The sequence below is a fragment of the Manis pentadactyla genome, chromosome 13 (genome assembly GCF_030020395.1).
Source record: "Manis pentadactyla isolate mManPen7 chromosome 13, mManPen7.hap1, whole genome shotgun sequence".
Taxonomy (NCBI): Eukaryota; Metazoa; Chordata; class Mammalia; order Pholidota; family Manidae; genus Manis; species Manis pentadactyla.
Genome location: NC_080031.1, coordinates 75,739,487 through 75,751,379, shown reverse-complemented (window position 1 = coordinate 75,751,379; position 11,893 = coordinate 75,739,487). Strand labels below are relative to the sequence as shown.

Genomic DNA, 11,893 nt, shown 5'->3' with positions numbered 1-11,893 from the left:
CTGGGGGTAGTAAAATGCTCTGTGTGATGATATACTCATGAGTAAATGTCATTTTACATTTATACAACTCATAGAATGCAAAACACTAAGATTGAAACCCTAATGTAATCTATGGATGTTGAGTAATTATGAGATGTCAACATTACATTGTTGGTTTAAAAGAAGTGTGACTCTAGTTAGTTATATTGCTCTTGTGGGAGGCTATGCATTTGTCGGTATAAGGGTTATGTGGAAAATCTCTATACCTCACAATCAATTTTGTTACAAACCTAAAAATCTTCTGAAAAGAGTCTTCAAAGGATTTTAAGTAAAAATATTACTAAATAATGGACATATAATTATTGATGATAATTGTTATTGAAATAAAAGATGGAATACCTAATGCTTTTGGGTGAATAGTCCCTTCAGCAACATTTCCAGAGACTTTATAATGGCATTATTTCTTAGACTATATATTATGGGATTAAAGGTTAGGGGAGCCATGGTGTAGAACATAGAAATGACAAGGACAAAAATGGAAGGGGTCTGTGAAATCTGCCTCAGATATGCAGAGAAACCAGTGGAGAGAAATAATACAATCACAATCAGATGTGGAAGGCAAGTGGAGAAGGCTTTTGACTGACCTTCTGTTGATGGCATTTTCTTGACAGTGGAGAAGATGTAGACATAGGAAATAATGATGAAAATAAAGCAGCAGATATCCAATACCACACTAATGAGGATAGGTACAATCTCTCTTATTATGTTTTCTGAGCAAGAAATAGCCAATAACGGTGGGATATCACAAAAAAGTTGTGGACCACGTTAGAACCACACTAGGATAAGGAGAAGGTACCGGCTGTGTACATTATGGCGATCAGACCCCCACCCAGCCAGGAAACGGCTGTCAACTGAACACACATATTCACATTCATGATGACCTCGTAGTGCAGGGTGTGGCATATGGCAGCACAGCGGTCAAAGCACATCATGGTGAGGAGATTCACCTCTGTAGTCGCTAAAGACACAAGCAGAAAGACCTGGGCTACACAGCCAGGAAATGAGATGGAGTTTCTGTGAGTCAAGGAGTTGGCAATGGATTTGGGGATTGTGAATGTAACTAGGCAGAGATCCAAGAAGGACAAATTCTTCAGGAAGAAGTACATGGGGGTGCAGAGACACTTGTCCAAAGTTATGATCATGATAATGAGGACATTTTCCATTTGTGCAAAGAAGTATATCAAGATGAAGAGCACTGAGTGCAAAATGTACATATTTTCATTGATAGAAAATCCAATGAGGATAAATTCTGTGACAGCTGTGAGATTTGTTGTGCTTGGAGACATAAATCTGTATTTTAAAAAAAGAGAAATGAAATGTCATTTTCAAGTCCTTCTATATTCAACTTATAAGACAGTTCTATATTCTTATAGTCATCACACAATCTATTTAATAAAAATGTTACTCCTACCATGTGGGTTGATCACCAACAGTACCTGAATAACACTGCTTTACTGAACCACTTTATACTCAGTGCACATGCACGTGCCATTTTTATTACCCAAATATGTTCTATGAAAGATGCTGAGGGACTGAAAATTTGAACCGACCTTAACGTAAGTGTCCTGATGTAAAGCACCCTCCCCATATCTATAAATGAATCCTGAGAAACAAACTGATAACTGCTAAATTGTGTCCTAATCTTAATGTCCTTACACCCTATCCCATGACTAACAACATTTGTTTCAGCACATCTTCCAATAAATTGAACAGTAAACAATTCTTTAAAAAAATGAATTACAGACTTTCCTCAATCCTATAAACTATTTAACCTACATTCTCTCTACAAAATACTTAATCTGGAGATGTTCTTACATTTAACATTTTAATATAGAGATAGATCTAACTACGTTTTTCACGTTCATAATACGCAAATTATTTATCATAAAAGAAGGTGGTTTTATTCATATATGCATTATGGTTCTATATGACACATATCCTGATTACCTTAGGTATCAAATCCTACAGGGTATGACCTGAGATTGTTGGCCTCATATTCATCAATTTATCACCTCCTCTTATTTCCCACTTTATCTGACTTTTTCCCCTTATCTAATAAGTTAAAAAGTGTTTCTCTATAATCCTTTTTCTTTTTCATGTCTGAACTTCCAGTCCCACAATGCATGAACTTGCAAGCATGATATTTTCCACGTTCACCTATTCCCCATCTATTTTCCTGTCTCCTTCTATCCCTAACATGAGATGAATGCAAATACGTGGTTGGGGAGAAGGGACCATTTATAGCTGGAGCTAAATTCAGTCTTGGTCTGCCGAGTGTAATTTTCCTCTTTTTGCAGTAACACATTGATACCTTCTGTTTGTACAGATTTTGTTCATCAATCTTCGTGCAAATGTAAAATATTAAGCCTTTACAATATTCTATCACACACACTCTTATTCTAATTCTCTAAAATATTATGTTCCACTTTTTCTCCATGGTGCTGGACAATGTGAACATCTTCAGTACATATTGGTTGTTGGGTTTGGGAAAGTAATACTATAAAGCAATTTTAATATATTAGTGGAAATAATTCCACATATTTTAATGAAAACGAAATAATGTTTAGAACGTATTCCAGTCAAAGATTTAAAAATTTGGGTGTGACTTAAAACACATGTTCATAATGATAAAATTAGATTTGATATACATGTGCTGATATCCCTGTTAAAATATTGTGAATTCTTCATTTTACAAGATCAGTAGCAGCCTCTCAGAGACAGACTAAGAAAAACCCAGGTGTTCATCATGATAAATAGATTTCCATATCTGTCCATCTCTTCTATTGTGATATATTAAATGACTAAGAAATAATGCTTCATCGCATACCTGAAGATACAATCTGACTCATATATGTCATTAATATTTTAGGGGTTGAAAAATATAACACGCCTTTTTGAAGACTCACCATTATTTTAATTTTAGTTTCATCTTGAGGCTCTTTATTGTTTACCGTCTGCTTCTCGTTAATTGTTATTTCATTTAACATTTTATACACTTTCACCTTAGTATTCTAAATGCTAAATTCAGCACTAACAGATAGGAATGTAATACTGTAATAAAACCACTAAAAATCATAATCAGTGGAGCACCTTAAATTTAATAAAAATAATGTTTTCTCCCACTGAAACTCACCTCAAAAAAGCTGATATTGTTAATTGAACAATTTGTGTACCACAGAATAAATTGATCCCTCTAGATATTTTTTAGTGTTCATTACAGTAAAATTAGTACTTTAACTACTGTTACTTTTTTCCAAATATAAAATGAAATTTTATATCTAGAATACTTTAAATTTAAAATGATTTTTCCAAAAAAATTATTTAATAGTATACCTCCAAATCCTGGTACATAAAAGTTCCAGTTGGCTACTTAAGCTTTTTACTAGTGAAATTTACTGCCATCACAAGGACAGAAAGATACACATCTCAATTGAGTAGAGATGACTAGCTTTGTTGATTCCTCTACAAAGTTGTATGATTCTCAACTCTGGCTTCATCAATAACTCAGTCAAAAGAAACAGGAGACCTGAAGAGCTTGACCATTTTACCTCTCCTGCTGATCTCTTGTGTGTTTAACCATAGTCCAAGAGTTATGATTTATGAAGCTGTTTTATTCCAAAGGGAATATAGTGTTATTGTTTTCTCCATTAACCTGCTCAGTCAGTATCAGTCTATACTAAATCTCACTCAATTATCAGTGCGATCAGTGTGCCATATTTTAACTTTGTTAGCTGTTTACATATCTGTGACAGGACTCCAGTTAATCTAGCATCCAATGTTTCAGTCATTTATTGAGTGCCTACTATGGGTCACACTCAATAGACTGCAATACGTCATTAAAAGCAGTGCAGTGAGTCAAAGTCCAAAGGTGAGCGTGAATGCATCTGTCTCTTGCCCGGAGATGGAAGCCTTGAAGAGAGACTGGAGGAAGAGAATACAGTGCAGTCCCAAAGGGAGGGCCACTAACACCAGGTCAGTTAAGAGCACAAGCGGGGATGTGACATGTGAGCTTGACAATCTCCAGGGGAGCAGGGAAACAAGAGACTAGAATATGAGTGAACAAAAAGATTTCATGATCAGGAATACCGCACTTCATGTGAAGCTGCTAATTTTTACTGTGAGAGGAAAGACACAGGTGGTTCTGAGTAGGAGAGAAGCATGTCATGTTATACTTAACCTTGATCACTGTCTGGTAAGTGTAGACTGTAGAGAAAGTAGACTGGGAGAAAGACTGGATGCAAATACATGGAAAGGAAATATGTCCACAGATTCTAAGAATTACTATTGTTAATACACTATACTACACCAAAGCATCTACAGATTCCATTTAATCCCTATCAAAATTATAATGCATTTTTCACAGAAATTGAAAGCTATAATAAATTAGTATGAAATAAAAAAGTACTCTGACTAGAAAAAGCAGCTTTGAAAAGAAGGACAAAGTTGGAAGTATCTCACTCTCTCATTTCAAGCATTCTTATCACAGTAATCAAAATAGTATAGTACTGGCATAACACTAGATAAATAAATCAATGGAACATATTGGCTACCCAGAAATTAGTACACTTATATATATTCTAGTAATATTCATCGAGGGAGCCAAGAAGATGAAATGAAACATGATATTCTCTTCAATTAACAGTAGTGGGGAAAGTGGATAACTACATGAAAAAAAATACAATTGTCCCCTATTTTTCAACACTCATAAAAATTAACTGAAGATGGATTAGAGACTTACACATAAGATCTGATAACATAACACTCCTACAAAGCAGACCCAACAGCCGCCTTGACATTGGTTGTGGCAAAGGTTTTTGAATATGACACCAAAAGCATAAGCATCAAGGCAAAAATAAACAAGTAGGACTACCCTGAACTACAGCATTTCTGCAGAGCAGAGAAACAGTAAAACAAAAAGCAATGCATGGAAAGGGAAAAAAAACTTGCAGACCATCTACCTGACAAGGAATTAATATCCAAAATACATACATGCAATGTAATAGCAAAAAATAAGCAAAAAAATAAACAAAAAGTGGTTTAAAAATAGGTATCTGCAACAAAATGCAAATAAAATGAGGTGTCACTTTATGATCTGTTAGAGGGCTATTCCCAATAAAATGAGACACTAAGTGTTGGCAAGGATGTGTGGAGAAAAGGGAACCCTTGATGGGAATGTAAACTGGCACAGCCAGTGTGTAAGACACTGTGGACGTCACTCAAAAAATTATACTACCATACAATTCACCAATCCCACTTCTGCCTATATACCTGAAAGAAATGCAAATATTGTATTCATTTCAGTACTACACCCATAACCAAGAAAGATGTGGAAACATCTAGATATGGAAATTCTAAGTGTCCTTCAATGAATGATGGAAAAAGTGTGACTTCATATATATATATATATATATTTATATATAGGTAATGAAATATTAAGCAGTTCTAGAAAAGGAAATTTTGCCTTGCTCAATAATTTGGATAGACCTTGCAGGCATTATACTGAGTGAAATAAGTGAGACATACAAAGAATTTTGTTGAGTCATTTACCCTCCAAGATTCCCCACCTGGATAATCATCCCAGTTTGACTTCTCATTGTCATTATCCTAGACAAAATGAAAGATGAGGAATGTGGTATATGATTGATGTAATTATTTTCAGAATGATATATTTTAATAACTGAATTTTCATAAGACCAATATAACTTAATGCACATTTAGACTGAAATTCTCCAGTTCCAAAGAAATTAACTGCAGTGATGGTGTGATTTCTTTTAATTTATTAGTGCTTCTGATAAGAGTTTTCAATTATAATATGTTTTAGTCTTACTTATGAACGTAGAATTTTCTCAAAGTGTCATGTACATATTTTTGAAAAATTGAAATTTTTTGCAGAAGAGATTTTATAATTACCCTTAAATGCTATACAAAATTGATATACCTTGATTTTAACAGTATTGTGATATCCATAATATTTTTGGTGTGCTTGTTATAAATAATGGATAAATTATATTATATTTTTTTATTTTCTTTTTTTATCAAAACCATTCTATTTTCATCATATATTAGATCAAAGATATTTTTACATATTTAGTTTTTATAATTCAACTTAAAATTCATTCTTCTGAAGATCTTTATTGTGTTCATGTAAGTTTAATTTTTAACGTATTTTAAGATAGATATGCGACTTAAAGAGAAATGGGAGTTCAAATAATAATTGAATCATGTACACAGTCTGGAATATTTTAAAGACATAGCAATTTGGCTAGGATATACACAATACCTTTGCTATATTATTCTGCAATATGAGAGTTTGGATGGTTTGAACATGAAGTGATCTGGATTATTTTTAAAAATTGTTAGTCTTATCAATAAAACCAAAAAATGTGATTTTCTTTGGTATGTTCAATGTATTCAGATTTCCATCTTTTAGAACAAAAATACTTGGAGTATATTGGAGGAGCAAGTAAGTATATTGGAGGGGAAAATGATGACAGTGTGAGAAAAGAAGCAGAAACTTCCCAAAACCCATACAACACAAAAATAGAGCAAATACAACTAATCCTGAAAAAGCAACCCAAAAATGGCAGAACAGACTTTCTACATCTGTGGAAAATAGAAGAACTCACAGAAAAGGATAAAGTAGCAAAGCTGTCCTCTGGCAGGACCCAAATTCCCTAGAATATAAACATGAGCAACTTTTTGATGCAGACATCTCCTTGGGCAAGAGAAGCAAAAGCAAAAATGAACAAGTGGAACTATATCGAACTAAAATGTTTCTGTGCAGCAAAGTATACTATGAGCAGAAAAAAAGGCATCCTATAGTATTGGAGAATATATTCATAAATAACTTATCCAATAAGAGTTTAACACCCAAAATATATAATGAGCTACCTCACATACCTTAACACCCAGAAAACAAATAACCCAAATACAAAATGGGTGGAGAATCTGAACAGACACTTCTCCAAAGTAGAAAATCAGATGGCAAAAAGGCATGTGAAAAGATGTTCCACATCACTAATTATTAAGGAAAGGTAAATTAAAACCAGAATGAGTTATTACCTCACACCAGTAAGGATGACCAACATCCAAAAGACAGGAAACAACAAATGCTGGAGAGGATGCAGAGAAAGGGGAACCCTCCTACACTGCTGATGGGAATATAATCTAGTTCAACCATTGTGGAAAGCAATATGGAGGTTCCTCAAAAAACTAAAATTAGAAATACCATTTGACCTTGGAATTCCACTCCTAGGAATTTATGCAAAGAAAACAACTTCTCAGATTAAAAAAGACATATGTACCCCTATGTTTACTGCAGCACTATTTACAATAGCCAAGATATGGAAGCAACCTAAGTGTCCATCAGTAGATGAATGGATAAAGAAGATGTGGTCCATATACACAATGGAATACTATTCAGCCATAAGAAAGAAACAAATCCCACCTTTTGCAACAACATGAATGGAGCTAGAGGGTATTATGCTCAGTGAAATAAGCCAGAGGGATAAATACAAGTACAAAATGATTTCCCTCATTTGTGGAGTATTACAACAAAGCAAACCTGAAGGAACAAAACAGCAGCAGACTCACAGATTCCAAGAAATGACTAGCGGTTACCAAATGGAAAGGGTTGGGGAGGGTGGGTGGGGAAGTATGGAGAAGGGGATTTAGGGGTGTTACAGTTAGCACACAATATAGATAAGTCATGGAGAAAGCAGTATAGGACCGAGAAGATAAGTAGCAACTCTACAGCATCTTGCTCTGCTGATGGACATTGATTGCAATGGGGTGGGGAGGACTTGATAATATGAGTTATTATTGAAATCACAGTGTTGCTCACGTGAAACCTTCATCAGACTATATATCAATGATACCTCAATTTAAAAACCAAAAAGAATTCAGGACAAAAAGTTCATTTCCTATTAAATTCTTAAACTGTTTTAAAATGTTGGATCTATTCTGAACTCTGAATTCTAGTGCATTTGTCTATATGTCTGTCACATATAGTTGACTACTGTACCTTTCCAGGAAGTTTTAAATAAGGAAGTATATTCTCTAATCTTGAATTTTCTCCTAATTTTTCCCTGACTATTCTGGGTCCTTTGAATTTTTACATTAAAACAAATGACACCCATGCATATCCATGAATTAATAATGTTATTGGTTTATCAATTTTTACATGAAATTCAAGTGGAATTTAACTGAATATGTAAATCAATTTGGGGAATATTGCCATCTTAAAAGCATTATAATTTCTGAATTCAAGAATTTGTGATTTTTCCCCTTTTCCCAGTTTTTTAATTTCTGTCAACAATTTCTTATATTTTTCTGAGGATAAGATTTACAGTTGTTTGGTTAAAATTTTCAATAAAAAAATTATAATTTTTCTGTTGTAAATTGAATGGTATTTTTAATTCCATTTTGTACTTTTCATTGGTAGAGAGTATAAATCCCTTTATATTTTTATGTTATGTACTGTGAATCCTTTCTGGATCCCATTTCAAAGATCATGTAATTTTAAAATAAGGATAATTTTACTATTTATTTTCATAATAAGCACTACAAAAATTGTATATAATGGCATTTTTTAGGCAAAAAAATTTGCTGTAACTAATATATCGACATATGAAATGTATACATAAATAAACATATATGTATAGAAGAGCAATTCATTCTAATATTGAATAATTTTTTTTGAATGTGATTAACATTATATTCAGTAAATATTAACCTTCCCTAAAGATAGCTTGTGCCTTTTGTCTTGAGAACCTGGAAGGTAACTGCTAAGACCGTCCAACATCCTGTCCTTAAAACATATTTTTTACATAGAATCCTTAAGACATGCCTGGTCATCTATTCAAATAATTTGATTTATGGCAGGAACTTTTAACCACACACAGTAGCATATCCACATATAAAAGAACTACAGGCTAAGGTAAATCACACAGGAAGTTATTCATACCTATATGTCTCACCTGAAATAAATCTTTGGAAACCAACGCTTTGGTGATCTTCCCTTGTTGAAAATATTTCATGTGCACTACTGTTATTTCACAATATAAACTTTTCATACTATATATTTCATATAAAATATTTCATGTAAGATATTGTTGCTGGGATCATAAGTTATGTAAATTTGCACCTGGAACACTCCTGGGCTCTTCCCTATGTGTCTCTTCTTTTTAATGTGCTCATTTTAATCTGTATCTTCACATTTTGATAAACTTTAATGAGTATAATGATTTTTTGGAATTATGTGCATCCTTCTATTGACTAGATGAACATGAAGGTGATCTTGGGGAGCTGGTGTCAGAAGTAGGATTTCCCAGAACTGCTCTGACTCCGTGAAACATGGTCAAAGAATGGTGTAGGCAAAGTAAGCACCACTGTTGATAAAATTTAATGCCTTCATGACCACTGTGTCTCCCATTCCACCTGACATGTGATCATTTATAGATGTAAAAGTTACAAATAAAATTTAGAAGTTATAGATGCAGCTCTATCATACAAGGAAATAAAAATATCAAGAAACTGTATATATACAATGCCATGGTTACTGTTTTCTCTAGTAGCTAAAATGAAAATAAAGAAGAATGTACATATTAGGATGTTTGGGGCCAATCTTGGATGTATCCAGTATGAATTATAGCTTGTAGTCAGAAGTTACCACGAAAGGGACTCATCATGGCAGGGTATGAATATTTAGTTATTTAGAAATGGAATTAATAAAGTGATAATTGCCTGATTCAAAACAAAGGATTTAAATTAAAGCTTAATTGTAATTACAGGTTGGATGGAATGGCAGAAGGCTCTGCTTCTCTTCTAACATTGGAAAGTCACAAACAAATCTGATATATTTACTCCAAAATGAAAGAATTTAAAAAGATAGAAGAAAAAGGTATTAATAAGAAACCTGACATCAAATCACTTGGGCAATGATTCTTCAAAAATTTAAGGTAACGATTTATGAAAGGGTCACTCTCCCTTGATGAGGCACTGGCTTGGCACCCAAGGTCTTACATACGTGGGCAAATTGGCTAAGGGTTGGAGAAAAATCTTTTCTGGAGATGCATGATATGTGATCACAGTTTGCTCTGAATCCAAGACCTTCCAGTGAAATCCTCATGGTGACTGCATTTGGGTTGTGAGAGTGTTGTAATACAATGACTGATAGGATTAAGGTGAAAGTGGATGAAACTGGAATATTTGAAAGACTTTATATAAAGTGGTTGTGTTTCCTTTAGCTGAATATATTATGGAAATGAGTATTTTCAGCTATTATTGACCAAACCTGCTGACTGGGACCCTGTACAACTGCTAGAACCCACCCAGACTGTTATATGAATGAGTAGGGAAGCTGTTGAAAGAAGAGACCACCATTTTAGTTAATGGAAAATAAGAAGAACAGTGTCTAGACAGTTTATTTGGATTTTGGATGGTACAAGTTGTACATCTTTGAATACTGTCAGATACTATCAACAAAACTATGCAGAAGAAGGCTACATGTGAGTGTGAAGCAGAAAAAAGATGAACTATACCTGAAAAGCAAAATGTTGGCCTTCTTCTTTTTGAGGATGTGTCCCTGTGGTATGCCCATATCTGCAAAACATACTCTGCAGATTAGACCTTGTGACAAATGCATGTGAGCACAAACCAGCAACCATTGGAATATGAATTAGAAAATGTTCATTTGAGGGACAATAACTAGCCGGCCCACAGACTTTAATGAGAATGTCTCTCTATGACTGAAGATCATAAAAACAAATGCTGAAAACTAACATAGTCATAATGTCTAGGGTGATGGTAGAGAAATAGTCAGCAGGGCATTTTCCTGGTGAGTTCCATGGTAAAATGGTAATTGTTCTGCAAGAACCTGTCAATGGGATAATAAAAGTACTCATCATATTAACAAATAGATGATATATTTTCCTCTAGGGACAACTATGGAACATCTAATGACCTACTGAGTCCTGTTATCAATGGACAGTACCCTTCAAGTATTTCTGCATTGATAAGAATTATAATTAGTTTATGATAGCTATTGATGTGATAGCACCTAGTTTAGAAGGTGTACATGGATTTAGGGTCTGGTAGTATTATGATTCAGATGAACAATGGAAAACTAGGCTACTATAGAATGCCCATATTGAAATTGAACTTATGGACATTTTTCTTCAATGTCTCACTTCAAATGGGAATTTAAGGGGTGTATTAATGTAGAAAATGTACATGTGCATGAGGTGGATCAATTCCAGAATGAAAGTTGTTTAGGAATATCAAGCGGGAATTCTGATACTTTCACTTGACGTGACCACCAGGGTCATAGAAAGTCTATACAAGGGGACCTTTATCAGTGTGGATTGGACAGATGGTCACCATATTTTTCTCATCATTTCTTAGATATATAATGCCAACAATTCTGTTCTGTATCCCAGGGAGGAAGAATATAGATGTCACGGGGAAGATTCTTGGCAAAGAAGATACTGCACAAAGATGTCACTCTGAACAGATTCTGGAAGGCTGGGAGATGACAGATGGGACCTGCCAGGTATAGAAACTTGTTTTGGATTTGGCTTTGCATACTCAGTGCTAGATGCAAATGCCCAGATTGGAACAGAAGGTGTTGTAGCAGCAATGGTGTAAATAGGTCGTATCAAATGAGCACATCATGTTGTGTATCATCTTCAGAGTAATTGTTTGATAGACAATTGAAATGTTCAGTTGAAGCACTGGTTTTATGAATCTAGGGAAACAGAGGCATGCAGAGAAGTCCACACTCATTTGCAGGTTTGTGCTCCCATTCAACATGAGAAGCAAGCAAAGATCTCCACTAGATAGAATCCTCCATTTT

At 34.2% G+C, this 11,893-nt stretch overlaps 1 pseudogene; it reads right to left on the bottom strand.

Moving 5' to 3' along the window:
* Positions 1-378: 378 nt before the first annotated feature.
* Positions 379-1,325, bottom strand: LOC118909470 (olfactory receptor 14A16-like; annotated as a pseudogene).
* Between the last annotated feature and the right edge of the window lie 10,568 nt (positions 1,326-11,893).